The 20,054-nt window shown below is 36.6% G+C and overlaps 1 long non-coding RNA gene across 1 annotated transcript in view; it reads left to right on the forward strand.

Annotated features, from left to right (window-relative positions):
- Positions 1-278: 278 nt before the first annotated feature.
- LOC147843868 (uncharacterized) overlaps positions 279-20,054 on the forward strand; it is a 69,337-nt gene continuing 49,561 nt past the window's right edge. The window contains exon 1 of the long non-coding RNA XR_015490826.1: positions 279-535. This is a non-coding gene — a long non-coding RNA (uncharacterized LOC147843868). The remainder of the gene's footprint in view (positions 536-20,054) is intronic.

The following is a 20,054-nucleotide window of genomic DNA, read 5'->3' on the forward strand; positions in this document are numbered from 1 at the left end:
CAATGATTTTGATTCTGATTCGGACCACCAAGTTTTGATTCATTACAAGAACCGGCGAAATGAGTAATTTGTTTGTGAGTCTGATGTACTTAAAACAGCCTTTAGCAGTTCGTGAATCCGACTAATTTAGTCACTCGGTAGCCTATATGCACACCGCTTATTTAAAGTATCAGGACATTCATTCGTTCTTGAATTTTGCTTTATTTGTTTATTCTTTAAAGAACCGTTCGTCAGAGTTTGATTCACGTTCCTCACAAATTCACAAAATCGGCTCATACGAGTCATTCGATCGAGAATCGATTCACCAGGTGCGGTCGTGCTGTATGTTTATGAATCACTAAAATCACCGGATTTTAAGATCAGTTTGTTCGTGTGTCTGACTGCGTTGGTGAGAGTATGTTTTTATTAATTTTTTGTGTGCCGAAAAACAACCACAACGAGTCTTTTGTTCGTCATTCTGAATCGGATTTCATGCCACGTTGTGACCACGACCGCCGCGCCACGCCGAAGACTCAAATCTGAAAGACTTATTGAGGTAGGTTATGTATTAACTGCTTTTTAAATTTACGAGTCAAAACAGATTGTAAGCTCACTTTCAGAAGATGCTAATGATTTTGCAGTGGTGTAGTAGTACTCTGTTAAGTAAATGAAGGCTTTTGTAATGATTGTTTACAGTATAAACATATTATTTGCCTTTTATGTCTAATTTACAAAAGTGTCAGTTACTGTTGTACTATAACGTTACCTACAGTAATATTGCAATATATATATATATATATATATATATATATATATATATATATATATATATAATATTAATATATTAATATTAATATATATATAATATTAATTTATAAAGGACAATGTGATTGAACGTTGTTAATTATCTATTGTTTGTGCTACACTTCCTCAATACTACTACTTATTGAGATATAGATTGGTTTTATATTTACACTTTCAGATCTCCTCCTTATAAAATAATTTTAGAAATTATTTGCAAATTATAAATAGTGAAATCATGTTAGCCACCACTATCAAAGTACAACATGTTTACAGTCAAATAAATAGTGCTATTGTTGTTTTAAAGTCATATGTACATGTGTTTTCAGAACGAATATTTAAATTGCCATAACAATATAGGGAGCATGTCACAACTTGTAACTGAATGAATGTGCAAATATAAAATCAGCTTTACCACAATACTTTAGAAATACATAGAGTAATATCGTAGGAATATTATGTACAAAAATGTAAACCTCCTCAATACTTTTTAAAGGGCTATAGCAAATCAAATTTTAGAGCTTTTTTTACTTATTTTTTTACTACCTCAATAACTTAGTACTTTTCTTTTTAGCCATTTTTCCATTACTATAATACCATATCTAGCTAGCAAATTAAAGGTATAATTTCCTACACTGTTGTGTTAAACAATTTGTGGAAAAAACTAAAATAACTTCTTATTCATTAGATCTGTAAGGCATTCTGGCAGAGGTGACTGTCTTTTTTTTCTCCTTGGAAATTGGCAGCGTGTAAATTTATTCCTTTTGGCTTCGGGGCTATTTTGTTAATTGAGAAAACGAGTCTGTTGCTTCGTGCCTTATTAAGGGATTTTCTTAGTCTAATTCTTCTTATCTCCGCGCTTAGATCCAGCTCTAATCAGTGCTATAGGACTAGTATGCTGGTGTAATGCATATGGAGATAATCCCCTCCAGACTATCAGGTTAATTAGAGAGGCCAATTCTAATCACCAACTCATTATAGATATTAATTGCCACCGTACAAGCCAGATCAAGTAAATTATGGATGCTTAATTATCGATATAGTCTGAAATGAGACAGGAACTGTACAGGATCGAATGGAATCGTCATTATAATAGATGACCAAGCCCAAATGCTGTAGTTCTGTCAAGAAAACGCATATACTGTGCTGTCTGCGTATGTTAAGTTTAATTTTAGTACCTAATTGGTATTCTATGCAAATGTGCATGGTCAGGAGTTAGCAGGAGAGCTTATTGTTGCACTTGTGTCACAGCCACCTGTTGCTTTTATAAGCTGGACTGAAAATACGAGAGACTAATTAACATAAGCTTAAAATGTTTTCTGTGACATTCGTGTAAATTTTCAAATCATTAAATGGAAAGTTGGCTGTGTTGGAACTGTTTTGCCAATTAAAGTGTGTTTCTAAAATCAAATGTGCTTTTTAATTGCTGTACTTGTGTCGCCTTGGTTGTTAAAATAACTTAACTTACTAAATCTAACACTTGATGCTTGATATAAACTTTAAAATGGAATGGAATAAAATAAAAAAGGTAAATGGAGGGGGTTAAGTTTGTATATTTGCTACTAATAAAAAAAGTCCCTTTAATGCAAGTCATTTTACTTGGCGCCATCTTTGAAACGCCTCTTGTACAGTATGCTTGGGCATTCTGTCTAAATAGGGAAACATCAAATTCTCCAAAGCTGTTTACCAAGCTTACGATTACATTTCATTTTTGGAATCGGAAATAACATTAAACAACAACTGTCTCCTAATGCTGTGTTCACAACAGATGTGGAAGGCGCGTCAAGCACGAGTGATTTGAATTATAAGTCAAGGCAAATGTGCGAATAGACATCCGGCAGCATGATACGTGTGAATAGCGCGGCCCGAATGGCAGGAATTGCGCAAATGGGGCGGTGCGAATGACGCGATATGAATTGAGCGTTTTGCACAAGTTGCTTGAGTTTAAAAAGCGATTTGTTTATAGCGCTTTGAGTTTGAGAAAAGCGCAATATAAATAAACTGTATTATTATTATTATTATTATTATTAAAAATCTGAACTTAAGCGGACAGTCGTGATTGTGATTGTGATCGTGATGTACGCCTGTTGTTGGTGTTCCGGGGGAAATTCTCCAGCTGACACCGACAGTTTCTGGAGCAGTTTATGAGCTCATAGAGCTGGATGCACCTCTGAAAGGATCTAGTGTACTCAGACACGACCCTAAACGTATCGATGCTGTTTTTCAGCCTTCATAAAACACATAAACACTGTTATTTTCTTAATAAAATCCATGCTAGCCATTTAGCAACGAAGCTAGAGTCACCGGGCAGACAGAAGCCCTGCCCATCACGCAAATCCACGTCTGTTCTGAAGTGAATTTGATGCGGGAATGAAGCGTTTTTGAGAATTGACGCATGATTGAAGCGGGGTTTGACGTGTGAATGAAGCGATTAAACTCAAATGTTCAAGTGGCTATTTATGCGCTAATAGTGCGATTTATCAGCCATTCCGCGTCTGGTGTGAACACAGCATAAGTTTTGTTTTTGAATGTTCGAATCAAAGAAAATGTAGAATTTTTTCAGGTTACCAAAGCTAATGCACATGCGCACTCGAAAGAAAACGAGATCACGACACCAACCTCATTTAGGCCGTGTTACACATTATCATCCTCTGAATAATGCTTTGTATTGCGCTGGTATTCTGAAGTAATTCAGAACTTGGTCTTGATGGCAAATCCGCTTCAAATGACAGCGCAAAACCAGAACACTTTTGTTTTCAAGTGTAGTTGGTTAATTTAAAAGTACATATTTCAGGCTTTATGTGGTTGTATTTCTTATGTCTCTGAAGCAAGTATTCGCTGAGATTCCAGTGTGTTTGCTGACCACCAAACTGTCGTAAAAGCTCACGTCTGGTCTGAGCCCCTTCCTTTGTTGAAATGTCAGTCTATAGCAATCGATGATTGGCTCCTGTACTAGTAGGGGGCTTCATTCACCGTATTGACTGTTACACTTTTAAAACATGTTACACCCATTAAAAAACTACAGGATTGACACACCTTGTGTATTCTATAGTCTTTGCGGTCCCACTTTATATTAAGTGGCCTTAACTAATATGTACTTACACAGGAATTAATAATTTGTTACAATGTACTTATTGTGTAAATGTATTTACTGTGTACTTATGCTTGATTAAATACATATATGTAATTACATCTGTAATTAACTTTTGTAATTACATTTGTAAATACACTGTTGACCATCCCTTACACCTTAACCCACCCTTAAACCTACCCATGCCACCAAACGTGTCCATAACCCAACCTCTATCCCAACTCAAAAGCACCACAAGTGTTCTCAAATACATTATAAACACAGTAAGTACATTGTATTTATTTTTTGATATAAGTACATAGTAGTTAAGGACACTTAATTGAAAGTGGGACCGTCTTTGCTAATAATTATAAAAAATAAAATAAAAAACATTAATTAATAGGTAAAAAAAACTAATACAATTAAGCATAAATACAAAAATAAAAATATAATAAAAATTTATTTTGCAATAAAAAATAATTGGGTATAGGCTTGACAATGTTCAGTCTAATTTTTAATAATTAATGAATTTAGTTTTTTTTCTGAAAAAATACTTAAAATAATATATAAAAATTTGTGAACGTTATCTGATAATAATAATAATAATAATATAATATTTTTGATATAATATAATGATATTAATACTAATATAACAATAATGTGATATAATTAATATAATATAAAGATATGATTATAATAATAATGCTGATATTATTAATGTAATATAAAGATATTAATGTAATAATAATAATAATAATAATAATAATTACATGATATTATTAATATAACAATATTACTATAATAACAATATATTATTATATATATATTATTATATATTATTATTATTAATATTATTATTATTAATAATAATAATAATGTAATATTAATTTAATATAATTATATTAATATAATAATATTACTACTACTACTACTACTACTAATAATAATACTACTAATAAAAATAACAACAATAATAATAATAATAATAATAATAATAATAATAATAATAATAAAAATAATAGCTATAATAATAATAATAATAGTTGTAGGAGCCATACATTGTATATTGGCGAGTGGCCACAAGGTGTCAGTACGACACTATATAACTGTGGCTTCACTGCATGGAGGAAGACAGTGTTGGTAGGAAGCACACAGTTTTTGACCGTATCGTATTGTATCATCTCGTAATTGAAGGTAACAGAGAAGTGTGCTTTTAGATAAAGGAAGGCGATTGAGTAATTCTGTTGATTGGAAGTTGATTGGACAATAAATATGTTTTAATTTGCATCTATTTGCTTACGAACTCTGTCTTTTACGCGTTAAAAACTTGCTCACTCTACCAACAATAGCGGCATTGGTAAGCCGCTACAATAGTAATAATAATAATAATGTGATAATATTGATATATTGCAATATTATATTTTATATATTATTATTATTATTAATATTAGTGTTATTGTTAATATTTAATTTAACTTAATTAACATAAAAATATTTACATTTATTCTAAAACAAGTACATTTGAATTTACATAAACTACAGACACTAAAAATAACAAATAAATAATATATGACCGTCATAAAAACTAAAACAACAACTAAAACAACAACAACAAAAAAACACTAAAATAACAGTGGTTTTGTGAGCTTTTCTGTTCATTTCGCATTTGCATGCTTTTTCACCACTGTACTCCAGCTCCGCTCTTTTCATAATACACATGCATAATGCAGCCAGAGCCAACACGAGTAGCCTATTTGTGTTTTCATTTTCTCTGTCGCTGTTTACTTATTCTTTTCAGTATTATTTTCTCATGCCTTATTTGTTGTCATTGCCTTTTTATTTGTATGTAAAGTGGCCTTTATATTCCTTTCATAGTTCCCAGTCACCCCCAATACACAGATAATGAAAGGGAAACCGCAAAATTGATTATGATGCCACCAAACTTGAGGAGATTGTTTCTGCATTCTAATGTGCTCTTTATGCTGTAATACTTCATATGATCTAATAATCACTGCATCTTTTTTTTTAAATAATGGTCATAATTATAACATTATGGTAATATGGTGCATAATGTAAGCAGTAAAACCTTATTGAATCAGTGCTGCAAAGTATTAAGGCATTTTTAAACTTGTCAGTACTCGTAAGATATACCTAATAAAGTGGCCAATGAGTGTATGTATTAATTAGAACCAGGCCTATAGTCACTATAATCACTATGTCGACTCATTGCACAACACATGGACATGACCTCAATCATTTTTTGTTGATGCAATTATATATTGCCCATACATAAAAACCAATTCTAGCAACATTTTAGCTGATTGTGTAACATTTTCTGGAGATGCCAGTGTGGTAAAAAAAAAACTCTAGTATTTACTATAAATTACTTTTGTATATTTTCATGTAAGTGACTAACAACTGAGAGTAGATCTGGTAGCAGATATCACAGCCTCTGTCATTTTTTACCTTGTTAAAATGTAATATTTATTTAGGATATACGTTTTCACATTCTGATTCCAATGCCTAATTATTAAATAGTTAAAATTACTATAATTAAATGAAATATTCCTAAGAATAAAATATAATGTGTTCTTTGGAAGAGTGTACTTGCATTGTGATGATATTATATTGTCATTCTGGCATTATATAATGAGTGGCTAAAATGGTCTTAAAATGACAATAATATTGTTTATCACAATATATTTTGGTGCTATATATCGTACAACAAATATAGATATTGTTATGGGCCTAATTGGAACTTTCTTGTATAAATGAGTAGAACAAAATCTAGTACTTGACTTTGCGACATAATTAGGGCACACGTTTTGAATCTCCTAAGCTTTTTTTCTGGGTCTTTAATGCTTCAAAGTTTTATTTCGAAATGTAGCAGATATTACGAACTGCATACTGCTTTGCTAATACACTACCTGACAGAAGTCTTGACTTGTTTTGAATTCGCTGATCCCAGTTGTAAGAACACATATTAACTTGACTTGTAGTTGATCATTTGGAAAAGTGGCAGAAGCTAGATCTTTCTCATAAATCATCTGTCGAGCTGCATCCCAATCATCTCAAATACTGCAGAAGACCTCTTGAAACCTGCATGGACCCAATATTTGCAGAGTGGATGGCAACATCAACAGCCTGAGGTATCAAGACATTTGTGCTGCTCATTACATTACAAACCACTGGAGAGGGCAACTTTTACAGCAGGATAGCGCTCCTTCTCATACTTCAGCCTCCACATCAAAGTTCTTGAAAGCAAAAAAGGTCAAGGGGCTCCAGGATTGGCCAGCCCTGACACCATACATGAACATTATTGTGCATGTCTTGGGAAAGATGTAGGAGGAGGCATTAAAGATGAATCCAAATAATCAATATCTCAGAATCTCTGGGAGTCCTGCAAAAACATTTCTTTGCCATTCCAGATGAGTCATTGTAGAGATGTGTGGATGCAGTCCTCCAAGCTCATGGGAGTCATACACAATATTCATTCTTCTTCCACTGCAGCATGACTTTATATTCTATACTGGACATTATTTCTGTTAAGTGACAAGACTTTTGTCTAAGCAAAGTCAGACCTTACTGACCTAATTAAATAATTAACAATCAAGGGTATATTATATTTTATGTTGGCAAAATAAGCGTAATCTAGAGGCCTTTGCCTTTCATTTAAGCCACTTCTGATGCCAAATGATCAACTAGAGGTCAAGTTATTATTTGTTGTTTCTAAAACTTGGATAGGCGACAAGACTTTTGTGAGGTTGTGTACTTTCGTTTTGGTCTGTTACATTTACATAAAACTGTCAGTGAGCTCAATGTAGGATACACTACATATATATTTTCTTTATCATTTACTGAACTGAATCAACATTATAATCACTAGTGCTTGTAAACAACATTGCTGCCATTTGTGGAACAGCTGAATGTTGTATTGAACAGTGGTGAACGAGGTGTACAAATCTTGCTCTGGTTGTATTTGTTTGTATCAGTATGTGCATATAATTAATGTGGCTGGTTTATATGAATAATGGATTGTTAACTGGAGACTCGCTCTAAATGGATTGTTTGCTTGAATCACTGAATTTGTTACTATACTGTAGGAATTGTAGAAATTATTAATTGAACACTCCAATATGAAATCAATTGTATGGAATCAATTAATTGGACACTCCAATATGGATTATATGAATTATAAATTGTTAGCTGGAGACTAACAAGTGGATCATTTAAATAATTGAATTGTTAACCTGAGACTTGCTCTGAATGGATTGTTTTAATCATTTAAATTCTTATCTTGGGAATAAACTTGCTCTTAACAGATCATTTGAATTAAAGAGTTGTTTTTTAGTTACACTCAAACAACTCGTTCTGAATGGATCATTTGAAATCAATGAATTGTTAACTTGAGATTCAAATCTGACCGGAATGTATGAATAATGAATTGTTAACTGGAGAATTTTTCTTAATGTGGATCATTTGAATCATTGAAGTGTTAACTGGAGACTCGCTCTGAGAGAATTGTTTTTTAATTGTTGACTTTGTTATCATGGGAATTGCTTTAACCAGATCATTTGAATGAGTGAATGAATTATTGACAGACACTGACTGGACTGAATCTGTAAGTTGTTAACTGACGATTAATGCTGCGTCCAAAATCACAACTAGAACAGTAGAATTTGAGTTTACTACACGAAAAAAAAAAGTACTGGCTAAATAGTATGAAAGTTGGTATTATGAATGTAACTCGGACATACTGCATCACAATTTATCATTATCACATGACCTACTCGCGTCAGTTGCATCATTTCACTTCCATTTATGAGTCATCTCAGGACATGTAGCATCATGGGATAGCTTAGCGTCAAACAAAGGTATTGGGTTAATGTAAATTATGTAAACAATTTTTCAAACCAACAAGAATGTTGTAAGTTGTAGTATACCCCCCAACACTGCCACAAAAAAAAAAAAAAAAAAAAAAAACAGAATCAACTCAATTGAGTAAAATAAGACCTCTTTTATTCACCTTATTCTCCGTCGACGAGCGGGCGCTGCCATTTGAATCTTTTTGGCTTGAGACTTCCGGTCTCATTCACTTCCATTCATTTTTTGACGTTAAAAACTGCTCATTACGCTGCTTGATGTTGCAAATTGATATTTTCTTATTATATTATTCTACTTGGTCTGTATAGTCATGCAAACATTTGTTTGTAAAGCAAGTAGTTTGACCGTTTTCTGCCGTTTATTATTACTAGTCATTTCTCCCATAGGCGACTGAATCGGAAGTTCTAAGACAATCGCGAAAACAGGCGCACTTCTGCATTTTAGAATAAGGTCAATAGATCCTGTGAAGTGCTTTGAAATGTTTACTACACTTCAGATGTTTATGTAATGTAATGTGTATTTGTATAGCACATTTATTGTGTTTGGCCATACACCCAAAGCGCTTCACAATCATGAGGGGGGTCTCTCCACACCACCAGTGTGCAGCATCCACTTGGATGTTGTGATGGCAGCCACAGGACAACGGCACCAATGCGCTCACCACACACCAGCTATTGGTGGAGTGGATAGAGTGATAAAGCCAGTTCAGTGGATAGGGATGATTGGGGGGCCATGATCGTTAAGGGCTAATGGGGGAAATTTGGCCAGGACACCGGGGTTACAGCCCTACTCTTTATGAGAAGTGCCATGAGATTTTATTGAACACAGAAAGCCTCGGTTTAACGCCTCATCCAAAAGATGGCGCTCACTGACAGTATAGTGTCCTCTTCACTTTACTGCAGCATTAAGACTCAAACAGACTGCAGGTTAAGCGCCCCCTGCTGGCCTCACTAACACCACCTCCAACAGCAACCTAGTTTTCCCATGTGGTCTCCCATCCAGGTACTGACCAGGCTCAGCCTTGCTTGGCTTCAGTGAGTAACCACTCTTAGGCTGCAGGATTTAAATGTTAACATCTAAATAAACTTTATTTTAAATTTCATGGGACTTTTTAACTATAGGCCTGCTCTGAATCGATCATGTAACTCAGGGAATGGTGCAATTGCGAACAGGAGCAATTAGATCAGTTCATGAATGAATCGTTAAGTGTAATTTGCAAATTGATTGAGCAGGTTAGCTGAAAAGAATGAGTTTGTTCATCTTTTCACATTTATTTACATCAACAAATGGCAATTTGTTGTGAATTATAACCAAATTAATAAATCAATGCTTGATTGTTATACCGTTTAACCAGTTTTATCGACTGAACAATTGTGGTGTTGCCTTGTTTTGGTCCAGTCTTAGGGGCCATTCTCACAAGCTGCGTCCCAAATCGCATACTTATGCACTATGCCATTTTGTAGTATAAATAGTGTAAGTAGTGCATTCACACTGAAAACTCTAAAAATATTAAGTGCACTTTAATTACCCGGATGATGCACTCATTCAGCCGGTAAAATGAAGTGATGTGGAATGATGGACACTTCATGCACTCAACGACCCCAGGTTTGCTTACTTAGCGGAAGGGGCGGAGCTATCTGATGCCATGTTGCATAACTTTTATTTATTTTGGATGGTGAAATCAAAATTCTCCTACGAGATTGATTATAGCGCCTCCCGATGGTGAATGCGGTTATACTCACGGCAGGTATTATTTGATAATACGGTCATTTATTTCACTGATTTGGCGACCGTCGAACGTCATCAGGGAAACGGTTTGAATTTCCGCTTAGTAAAAAAACAGTGTGCCATTTGGGACGACACTACATACATATACTATCCTGTTGAGGGTGTATGTGCATAAGTACATAGTGCATGAGTGCATAGTGTATTGTGTGCCATTTGGGACGCAGCTATGACTGGATTTTTCCTCTCCAATGTGCTACATTTTATTGTTTTTCAATGTAAGCACATGCTGGATGGACATGTTTGATTATTAATTTGTTTTGAAGTGTTTTTTTATATGAGCACCACATTTATTAATGGCCAACTAGGGCTGCACAATACATACTTGACAAAAGTCTTGTCGCCTATCTAAGTTTTAGGAACAACAAATAATAACTTGACTTCTAGTTGATCATTTAGCATCAGAAGTATATGAAAGGCAAAGGCCTCTAGACTATGCTTATTTTACCAAAATAAAATATGATCATGCCTTAATTATTAATTATTTAAATAGGACAGTAAGGTCTGACTTTGCTAAGACAAAAGTCTTGTCACCTAACAGAGATAATGTACAGTATAGAATATAAAGTCATGGTGCAGTGGAAGAAGAGTAAATAATGTAAAGAGTAAATATATGACTCCCATGAGCTTGAAGGACTGCATCCATACATCTCTGCAATGACTCATATAACTGATTAATAAAGTCACCTGAATGGCAAAGAAAGCGTTCTTGCAGGACTCCCAGAGTTCATCAAGATTCTTTGAATTCATATACAATGCCTCTTCCTCCTTAAGCCTGGTTTATACTTCTGCGTCAAGTGACCGGCGCAACTCACGGCGCAGGCAACGCGCGTGGCTGGGCATTTATACTTCTGCGCGCTGTCTCCGTTGGTCTGCATTAACACTTCCGAAACGCTAGTGGGCAGTGAGGTGTAAATGTTCCTCTGTGTCAAGTTTTTTCGCTTCTGTTTTGCTATTCTGAACACTTCCTGGATGTACAAGTGACTCAAACTCGCTCATTTTGAGGCAGGAACCGGCAGACGTGCAACAACTTTAACCATGAGGTAAACACAGAACAAAACTTTCCATCCGGAGCTCCTTCACGGGACTCCACACTTGTAAACAATCGCTCGCGCCATTCGCGCGGCTCTCGGTCCCGCCCAGACTCGTCGGCGCTAGCAAGCCGACCAATCACAGAGCTTGCGCTACGCGTTGTTGCGACGTGTAGTTACAATTTTTGAGAGGTGCACGTCAGTGACGGCGACGGCCACGGCGATGGGCTATGCGTCAGCGCCGTAGCATACGCCGGTGTTTGACGCAGAAGTATAAATCAGCCTTTACCCCTGACTTGCTTAATAATGTTTACCTTGTGACTGGGTTGCCCAATCCTGGAGCCCCTTGACCATCTTTGCTATCAGGAACTTTGATGTGGAGGCTGAAGTATGAGAAGGAGCGCTATCCTACTGAAGAATTTGCCCTCTCCTGTGGTTTGTAATGTAATGGGCAGCACAGATGTGCTTGATACCTCAGGCTGTTGATGTTGGGACAACATGAATGTTGATAGTGCAGTACACTATCAAATTAGCAGTACACTATCATTGTAAAGTCATCGTAATCCAATATTGTGAACAATTTTTACTTGGATGTGTTTTTAAGGTCTACGATTGTAAGAATTAAAGCAAATTGGAAAAATCTAGGCACAAGAAATTTGGAAATTTTACTGCTTTTACAAAGATTAATTTTGTTTATAGAATGAAAATGGGTTATTTTAAATTTGATATTTCAATTTCTGTACTTCAATATTGTTAGATTCCACCGAAAACCATAAAGTGTTGTTCATTTCATCTTTTTTTTCTGTTGTTTTCATTTGTGCTTTAATTTGTTTAAGTTTTTGAATTTTTGGGATATTTTCTGCAGAACAAAATCATCCCAGTTCATGGAAAATTATTAATTATTTTCAAACAGCTACTTATGTCATTTTGTGAAATTATATTCATATTAGGGTTGGGTGATGTCGACCAATTTGGCATCGTGCAATATCAAATGTGAAACATCACGATAGATTATGGCATCGTCGTCATAGGCAGTAGTGAATTAATTATTTATGAATAATTAAGTCATAACAAATTAATTATTTGTAGCCTACTGTTCAACTATACCTGACCCGCATTGTCTTTGTTTTACCTAAAACCAAATCATAAATAACTAAAGATAAGTTACACACAAATTACCACCTGTCAATCACTGTTTCCGCAAAACGTTTTAATGGCGTCGACAGACTTGGTTGGTAAAAAAGGTGCACAACCAACAGGAACCACCGCTGACTGCTGGAACTCAGACACGCGCATACACAACAGTGCATGACAGAGTTTGTGTGTCTGTGTCTGTGTGTGTGTGATGTGATGATATGTTTTCAGTGGTATAGTGTGGACGGAGGACTTTTCATAAATGCTAGGTGAAACGCCAGTGTGGATGTGGATCGTTTTTGTTCTAAAATGACATTTTAAAACTAAGACGTATTAGTGTGAACGGGGCCATGTGTATTTTTCGCGAGCGGGTTGCTGCTGTAATGCCAGCGGGGCGGAGGATCGCGATGCCGACTCAGCATTGTCTATCGACCCAACCCTAATTCATATATATCGCAAGTTTTTTTTACAATATCATGCAGTCCTACTGGCAACCATTGTGAGCTTCTGTTTATAGTAATAAGTTGGCATTCATTTACTGTAACACCCATTGTGACTTTGTCCAGAATATCCTGAGGTATATGATGTATCTTTAAGTGCTCATCATATTATTTTCCTATTTCTAATGGCTTTATCATTAGCCCCTTTCACACATACAGACCTTTCCGGAAAATTATCGGCAATTTTCCGGAAAGGTTGTATGTGTGAACAGGTCCTTTTTGAAAATACCGGTAAATTCGTTCTGGCTATTTTCCGGAAAGAGAAGTTGTCACATTACCGGCATTTTGCCGGAATGCTGCGCTGTGTGAATGCAGAAGGAAGATTGCCGGAATAAGCGCGTGCACGTCTAGAATGGGCTGACGTGAGACGTCTGCTTTAGCTAATCACAACAGTCAGCCTATTAACGTCCGCGCGGTTTATGAGAATAAAAGCCTTTGAATATTTTTCCAGACACATTTAGCTGCTAGAAGTTAGTCAAATCACGATTAGCCGGCAGCTAGCTCTCTGCAACTCTCACATGGTCGCCCACTGAAGCTAAGCAGGGCTGCGCCCGGTCAGTACCTGGATGGGAGACCACTTGGGAAAGCTAGGTTGCTGCCGGAAGTGGTGTTAGTGAGGCCAGCAGGGGGCGCCCAACCTGCGGTCTGTGTGGGTCCTAATGCCCCAGTATAGTGACGGGAACTCTATACTGCTCAGTGAGCGCCGTCTTTCGGATGAGACGTTAAACCGAGGTCCCGACTCTCTGTGGTCGTTAAAAATCCCAGGATGTCCTTCGAAAAAGAGTAGGGGTTTAACCCTGGCATCCTGGCCAAATCTGCCCACTGGCCTCTGTCCATCATGGCCTCCTAACCCTCCCCATATCATGATTGGCATATCATCTCTCTGTCTCCTCTTCACCAATCAGCTGGTGTGTGGTGTGCGGTCTGGCGCAAAATGGCTGCCGTCGCGTCATCCAGGTGGATGCTGCACACTGGTGGTGGATGAAGAGATTCCCCCCCCCATTGTGTAAAGCGCTTTGAGTGCCCAGAAAAGCGCTATAGAAATGTAACGAATTATTATTATTATTATTATTGTTTATGTGTTCTTCTTACGCCCTATTCACACGGGGCATCAGCGTCAACGCTTACCATTCACTTTGAATAGGTGACGTCAGGCGTTGCCGAACTGCATTAAGGATCAGTCGGCGCCGCTTCAGAAGCGTTACTCGCTGCAGAAGTTGGGACTAGCTCAATTTTTCAAGCGCCGACGGAAGCGTCAGCCAATCAGATCGCTGTATGCAAATACACCAGCTCAGACAGTGGCCTATTGCTGACTGAATTTCATCGGCTGACGCTTTTATGACCATCGCTTCAGACCCAACTTCAGACATGCCTTCAGTCAAGCATTGACGCTGAAGCCCCGTGTGAATGGGGCGTTAATGCCAACTGTGTAAATAATCATCGATGAGATGCTTATAAGCCGTTGTTTGTTTACCTTCAAGCTTTGCGTGTGCCTGTGAAACAGCCTGTGAGCACCTGCACACGCACATATTATGAACATCTCGACATGCAAAAGTGATCCTGCGAAAGTTGTTCACAATATTGATCATCCACAGAGGTTGTAATGTAGTCAAATGTTTACAAATACAAGCGCAGCCGTTTAAAGATCATTTGTGGTGAATGATGTCAGAATTATGACAGTATTTTGTATTTTGGAATGGATGTGTGAATGCTCTTTTCCGGAAAATTTCCGTAACGTCCTCGCCTGTGTGAACAGCGCTTTTTTGTATTTACCGGTAAAGTCGTTCCGGAAAATTTCCAGATATTTACCTGTATCACTGTGTGAAAGGGGCTATTGTCATTATATCATGTTTATAATATCGTTTTTGTTTAAACCTTTCTTTTTTAAAAAACTATTTAAACATTTCTGAGCGCCATGTCAAGCTTTTTTAGAAGTGAAGACGCATTTAATGCGAACAAGCCCTTTATTAACGAACATTTCCAAAGCATTTGGGAGTTCAGTAAAGTATTGATATGAATTCTGCATTGACATCTGAATGTTTGGAGCAAAGCCTTCATCTCTCTTTCATTAACCTGATATATTCAGAGCGAATGGCAGAAAGCGAGAGTTCCCTGAGACAGACGGTGGCCTTGATGTGCCTAAATTCAGACGGTGTGACCTGGATCTCTATTCAGCCCAGATTCTCATCATTTATATTCGTGTGTGAGCACCGCTGTGCCGCTTTAAGCATCAGGGGTCTAACATTGACTGTTGGAGTTTTAATACAACACGAAACACAGGGCGCCGGAGCCGGTAATGAAGGGTCCTTTATCAAAGACCTGCTACCACCGGTTATCTTGTAATTGGGAGAGGAACAGTGACCTGATTCATGAAGCATGTCACCTGAATATAAATTCAGTGCACCATGCTGGCCTAAACCGTGGACTTTTAATTGTTTTTTTGAGCCCTTTTCTGTTTTATTAGAACATATCTGCTTTAAGTGCTTTAGAAAGTCAAGGAAATGTCCTAGCGTGACCTCACTTTGGAAATGTGTTGGACCGTATATGCTTGTTAAATAAGTCATGATGATTCATACACAGTGAGTCAATAGAGGCTCAAGTTGGGTGACTTCATGCGACTGTAAAAATTACATAAAAAACATTGACATAGTCTAAATAGCTGTCAAGAAATTACATAATAGGAAACCTCTCCCAATATTAAATTACAGTAAAAATTTATTAGATTATGCAGTAAAAACAGAATAAAAAAAATAATAAACAAGTCAATATAGGGTGGTAGTAGAAGTAGCAGTGGTAGTAGTAGTAATAGCCTCTAGAGATTATGCAGCACCATTGATGTAACCGAAGACCTGTGAAGAAGTTATGCCAAGGTATCCATAATCCTGGACCTGGCCGTATCCTGAGCAGATGCTGTGGTTGTCATGGTGGAGTGGAGACATTGAGACTGATTCCTGAAAGACCCCAATGACAGACAAGTCTCTGCATTGATCCCATTGGTCAGCATGATGATCACCTACCGGGGATTTACTCATGTCTGCAGTTCTCCATGATGGGAGATAGAGGTCTCCAGCTTCCAGCGCCTAGACTGCAGCTCTGCACAAGAAGTTTGGTCAGAGGAGGAATGGTCCTGCCCAGCTGAGCCTGGTTTCTCTTGAGTTTTTTTTCCCCTTAACTTTCATCAATTGCTGAAATTTTTTCATCGCTACTGTCACCACTGGCTTGCTTGGTTTCGGACTTGTGGAGCTATAGATCAATGGATTTGCTCTTTACTGTTTGGACTTTCAGCATTAAAAATGAAACCCCACTGAACTGAACTAAACTGAACTTCAACTCTGAAAACTGGACACAGTTTTAGTTTACTAGACTTCGACACAATCTACATTGTAAAGGCACTATAGAAATAAGGATTAATAATAATAATATTCATTAAAATAATAATAAATTAAAATGTACATATCACATTTCACTGGATTAATACAACCAAAAGGCAAAATTATAAAAAACTAGATTGATGGTAAGTTGTAAATGTCTATTTCGATTACTTTTTGATTAATCGCATAGCCCTACTTACAATGTTTCCACTGAGTGGTACAGTTTGTTACACTACAATATGGTATGCTTTGTTCAGTTTTCACTGTCAGAGGTACCAAAATAGCAAACTGCACTACCATTGTTAATTAGTAATATGTAATTTGTTTACAAGTAACTTTAACCCTGGTACTGAACCCTATTGCTCAGTGGAAAGAAAGAATAAGTGCTCCAGGAATTGAGAAATATTTTCTAACCCAACCTAGTTGGTAACAGCAGATGGCGCTCTAGGCTAGTTTATAACAGCAGATGGTGCTCTAGGCTAGTTTATAACAACAGATGGCGCTCTAGGCTAGTTTATAACAACAGATGGTGCTCTAGGCTAGTTTATAACAGCAGATGGTGCTCTAGGCTAGTTTATAACAACAGATGGCGCTCTAGGCTAGTTTATAACAACAGATGGTGCTCTAGGCTAGTTTATAACAGCAGATGGTGCTCTATGCTAGTTTTTAACAGCAGATGGTGCTCTAGGCTATTTAATAACAGCAGACGGTGCTCTAGGCTAGTTTATAACAGCAGACGGTGCTTTAGGCTAGTTTATAACAGCAGACAGTGCTCTAGGCTAGTTTATACCAGCAGACGGCGCTCTAGGCTAGTTTATAACAGCAGATGGCACTCTAGGCTAGTTTTTAACAGCAGACAGCACTATAAGCTAGTTTATAACAGCTAATGGCGCTCTAGGCTAGTTTTATACAGCAGATGGTGCTCTAGACAAGTTTATAACAGCAAATGGTGCTCTAGGCTAGTTTATAACAGAAGATGGTGCTCTAGGCTATTTTATAACAGCAGACGGTGCTCTAGGCTAGTTTATAACAGCAGACGGTGCTCTAGGCTAGTTCATAACAGCAGACCGCGCTCTAGGCTAGTTTATTACAGCAAAAGGTGCTCTAGGCTAGTTTTTAACAGCAGACAGCACTATAAGCTAGTTTATAACAGCAAAAGCTCTAGGCTAGTTTTTTACAGCAGATGGTGCTCTAGGCTAGTTTGTAACAACAGATGGTGCTCTAGGCTAGTTTGTAACAACAGATGGTGCTCTAGGCTAGTTTATAACAGCAGACTCCACTCTAGACTAGTCTTTAACAGCAGAGGGTGCTCAAGGCTAGGGTTTAATAGCAGACAGCCCTCTAGATTAAGTCTATGCTTGCTTTTAACAGCAGACAGAACTTTTAGTTTAACGTTGTGCTTTTTTTTAACAGCAGAGGAACATATAGGCTAACTCTATGCTAATTTTTAACAACAGATGGCATTCTAGGCTATAGTATATAATAGCGGATGATGCTCTATGCTAGTTTTTAACAGCAGACATTGCTCTAGGTTAGTTTATAACAACAAATAGTGCCCTAGGCCTGCTCTATGCTAGTTTTTTATTTTTTAATTTTTTTTTACTGCAGATGGCTCTTTAGACTAGTCTTTAATAGCAAAGGGCATTCTAGGCTAGTTTTTAAACCGCTGACGGTGTTTTAGGTTAGTTTTTATCTACAGATAGAACTCTAGGCTAGTTTATAACAGCAGACGGAACTTTGCTAGTCTTTAACAGCAGATGGTGCTCTAGTGCAGGGGTCACCAATCTCGGTCCTGGAGGGCCAGTGTCCCTGCAGGGTTTAGCTCCAACTTGCCTTAACACACCTGCCTGGGTGTTTCAAGTATACCTTGTAAAACCTTGATTAGCTTGTTCAGGTGTGTTTGATTATTGGAGCTAAAATCTGCAGGACACCAGCCCTCCAGGAACAAGTTTGGTTACCCCTGCTCTAGGGTATAGTATATAGTAGCAGACGATGCTTAAACACTAGTTTTTAACAGCAGACGGCACGCTAGGCTAGTTTTTAACAGTAGATTGGGGGCTAGGCCCACTCTGTGCTAGTTTTTAACTGCAGGCAGTGCTCTAGGCCAGTGGTTCCCAACCTTTTTCTTTGGGGCCCCCTCCCCATGAACATATACAAACATTGGAGCCCCCCCACCATATAAATACACACGCACGCACACACATATGTACTGTATATATATATATATATATATATATATATATATATATATATATATATATATATATATATATATATATATGTGTGTGTGTGTGTGTGTGTGTGTGTGTGTGTGTGTGGGTGTGTTTGTGTAATATTAATATATAGTAATACGTATAGAAAATATTAATTAATCAGTTTTAACTTGTCTTGGCCTTCAATAAAACCAAAAATTAGGTAGGCTTTGTCATACTGTCTAATCTTTTTCTTCGCCTCTGAAGAATCACTGCATTTATGTTTGTCTGCCCTTTTTGTTTTGATTTTGCCTTTACGACACGTTGACAAGCAGATTGCGCGAGTGAGCAAAATTTAAATAATTATTTAAAGTTATTTATTTTAATTATTTTCACTATTATGTTGGAATTTTAAGCATGTGTTTAGATTTTTTTTTGGTACTTAAAAATACATATATAAGAGTAGGGCTGCTCGATTTTGGAAAAAATCATAATCACGATTATTTTGGTTATAATTGTAATCACGATTATTCAAAACGATTGCCAGTTAAAGTCAAAATTATTAGCGCTCCTGAGATTTATTTATTTTTTTATAAATATTTCCCAAATTAAGTTTAACAGAGCAAGGAATTTAAACAGTATTTCCTACAATAATTTTTCTTCTATTTGTTTTATTTTAGCTAGAATAAAGACAAGAATAAAGCAAGATATATTTTTGATTGTCTGCAGAATAAACTACCGTTATAATGACTTGCCTTATTACTCTAATTAAGCCTTTGAACTGCACTTTAATCTTAATGCTTGTATTTTGAAAAATATCTAGTAAAATATTATGTGCTGTCATTATAGCAAAGACAAAAAGAAATCAGTAATTAAAAATGAGATATCAAAACTATTATGTTCAGAAATAAGTTAATAAAATATTCTTTCCATGAAACAGAAATTGGGCAGGAAAAGGTTTGCTAATATTCAAGAGGGCTAATAATTCTGACTTCAACTGTATGCATACAGTTTTTTTACACCCTGCAAAGGAAAGAGAAATAAATACAATAGAATAAAAATATGAAACAAACTGTGCTTTAAGTATCTTCACTGTAAGAAAAACACTTTAGCTACAGCAGTCCTTCAGTCAAGAGCAGCGAGGGTTTTCTCGTTGTTTGATTAATAATCATAAAAACAGGCGGCAGAAGGGTTATAGCGCGCTGTATCTTTAATGGTTTCTCTTTCACGTCTTTTGATCCTCAACTCGTTTGTTTATTACACAAATGAGGGTTAATTTAAATAATCACTAAACACCGCGTTTTGAC

Source organism: Danio rerio, chromosome 5 (genome assembly GCF_052040795.2).
Source record: "Danio rerio strain M-AB ecotype USA chromosome 5, GRCz13ab, whole genome shotgun sequence".
NCBI lineage: Eukaryota > Metazoa > Chordata > Actinopteri > Cypriniformes > Danionidae > Danio > Danio rerio.